The following is a 3190-nucleotide window of genomic DNA, read 5'->3' as shown; positions in this document are numbered from 1 at the left end:
CTAAGATAAATCTCTCTCTCTCTCTCTTTCTCTCTCTATAAATATATATATATACACTTTGCTGGTTTTTGTGTTTCTCTAGAGAACCCAATCCAACACAGAAGCCATCTGAGATATCTTAGGGAGGGAACAACCATAATTATTATTCACTACAGCTGATTTCAGATTAGGTCTAAAGCAAGAAAAAAAGTGAAGAAGCTTAAATATTAGATCTAGTTCAATACCTTTGTTTGTCATTATTGATGCTTGTAGAAAAGAACCTGTTCCTGAAGATGTTTTCAGTGAGTAATCAATCATCTTTCATCTTTTCCTGAATATCTCATTACATCTTCCCCTCCATTTTTTAAAGGGGTGATCTTTTCTATGGTTCAAAAATGCTAAGAAGGGTATCTGAATACTCATTAAATTCCTTCAAGTGAAGTAATATTTTTGTTGTTGTTGTTGTTAGGTGCTGTCAAATCAGTTCCAACTCTTAGTGACCCTATGAACAACAGAACAAACACTGTCTGGTCCTGTTCCATCCTAAACATCATTGCAATGTTTGAGCTCACTCTTGCAGCCATTGTGTCAGATTGTCTCACTGAAGGTCTTCCTCTTTTTGTCTGACTTTCCACTTAACCAAGTATAATGTTCTTTCCCCCAAGGACGGGTCGCTCTTGATAATATGCCTGAAGTACGTGAGATGAAGTCTCGCCATCCTCACTTCTAAGGAGAATTCTGACTATACTTCTTCCAAGACATATTTTTTTATTCTTCTGGAATATGTAATATTCTTGGCCAAAATCATAATTTAAAGGCATCAATTATTATTTCCTCTTCCTTTTCTATTATTCGGCATATGAGATGGTTGAAAATACCATGGAATGAGTCAGGTACACCTTAGTCTTCATTAGTGACATCTTTCTTTGCTTTTAAACATTTTAAAGAAGTTTTTTTGCAACAGATTTTCCCAACACAATGTCATTTGATTTCTTCACTGATTCTTCCATGGACATTGATGGTGGATACAAATAAAATGGAATCCTTGACAATTTCAATATTATCTCTATTTACATTGATGTTGATAATTGGTCTAATTATTTCTTACCACCTATGAATTCCTATATATTAACTGTTTTACACATTCAACACTCTCTCATTTATCTTGATTTACCTTTATTTATTTATTTTCCCAGACAATATCCCAGAAGAAATTGATTGAATTTTTCCTCCCTCAAAAACATGTGATGAATTCCTAATCCACTCAGAAATGTGACCTTCTTTGGGAAAATAGATTTTTTTTTTTTTTTAGATATTATTATTTAAAGCAATGAAGGAATATTGTAGTAAGGTGGGTCATAATCCTAATTAATTCCCAGACTAACTCACTGCTGTCGAGTCACTTTCTGAATCATAGGAACCCCTCCTTGGATTTCTGAAGTGGTATCTCTATGGAAGTAGATTGCCCAACCTTCCTTCCAAGGAGTGGCTGCGGGGTTTGAACCCCCAGCCTTCTGGTTAGCAGTCAGATGCCTTAGCACTACACCACAGAGCTCCCCAGAGACAAGGCACTGGACCTCTAATCAGAAAGCTGGCGGTTCAAACCCATCAGCCACTCCTTGATAGGAAGGTTGGGCAATCTGCTTCTGTAGTGATACTGCTTCAGAAACCCAAGGAGGGGTCGCTAGGAGTCGGGTCCAACTCAACGGCACATAACAACAATAACAATAAAGTAGACACAGAAATAGAGTCATACGAAAGGGGAAGATAACATGTGAGAATTTCTTTAACATGCCAAGGAATACCAAGAAATGCCTGAGGCTGCCAGAAGCTGAAGGAGACAAGGAAGGATGTTCCTCAAGAGCTGATGGATAACAAGCATAGCCCTGCTAGTGCCCTGAATTCACAACCAGTGGCCAGAACTGTAGGAGGAAAAAGAATTCTATTCTTTAAAGCCACTCACTTTGTGGTATTTTGTTATGGTAGTTCTGGAAAACAAAAACAGCTTCCTACTGTCCAATGCCTTCTGGGACAGAGCACTGGTATCTATCAAAACTCGACCTCAGAAATCATGAAAGAGACCTCAGCCCTTGTGGAATATAGTTGAGGAAGGTTGTCCTCTTCCTTGGTGTACACAGTGACTGTTATCCATAAGTAGAAGAGTAAAAATAACTTCAGTCTTTGGTCCTATTCTGCCGATCTATTGTTCAATATGCATGAGCGTATGGGTATCACCCTTGGTGTAGGCAGATTGAAATCCAAGCCCTGTAGTGTTGTCCATTCCTAATATGCCATAACAGTGCTCTATAGGACTCAGGGTACGTGATTTTAACTTTCTTGATTGTTATATAACAAACGCTTAGAAGTATTTTTTGCAAGCAGATTTCATTATTGCTTGACATGAATATTACTCATGCTTTGTAAGAGGCAAATTTCCTCTCGAACTTCAACCTGTGAGGAATGGCCTTGGATAATTCAATCTCTAAATCACAATTATATGTTTGAGCAAAAGTTTTCTTCTCTATTGAAAGTTTTACTGAGCTGCCTCTCATCACTAAGAAATGATCTCAAATGTATAGAATTGTAATGTAAAAAATATTCATTTCAGAGGGAAAATTGGCACAACAAATTATTTTTCTTATGATAACAGAGTATTGTCTCAGTAAAATTTAGTGAAGAAAATTCAATTTCTTAATTATAGATTGAAACACATTTCCTTTAATTATCTAAGATTTTAACAATCTCTGCCTTATTTGATATAGAAACAAAGGAAAGAATAAAATAAACATAGATGTGGATGGATTCAGTAGTTTACAAGTAATAAGCTAAAAAATTATATCAGCAAAGGTTAACTTTTTCTTTAACTTATGGAACTAATATTTGAAATAGTACTCATATTTTCTTTTTCTTTTTTTTTAAATTTGAAGCATGGTCAGCATATAGGCATTATCTCCAGGGGTTGAAGAAATGGATTCACTCTACAAGCTGCAGAAAAAATGCTGTGCCATTAAATTCCATAATTCTAATTATGTTTTAAATTCAGAATTCCCAAAAAGAAGGTCAAGTAAAAACTCTATAGTGTTTATTTCTTTAGGATTCATTTAGAATATAAATACAGTATGGAAAATGAATAGAAATAAACTCTCATCCAAATCACATTAAAAACCTAAAAAAAAGAAGAAATAAAACATAAATACAGAGTACTAAACCC

Source organism: Orycteropus afer, unplaced genomic scaffold, assembly GCF_000298275.1.
Source record: "Orycteropus afer afer isolate SDZICR_OR568_19922 unplaced genomic scaffold, OryAfe1.0 scaffold00251, whole genome shotgun sequence".
Classification (NCBI taxonomy): Eukaryota; Metazoa; Chordata; class Mammalia; order Tubulidentata; family Orycteropodidae; genus Orycteropus; species Orycteropus afer.
This window is presented reverse-complemented; position numbering follows the sequence as displayed.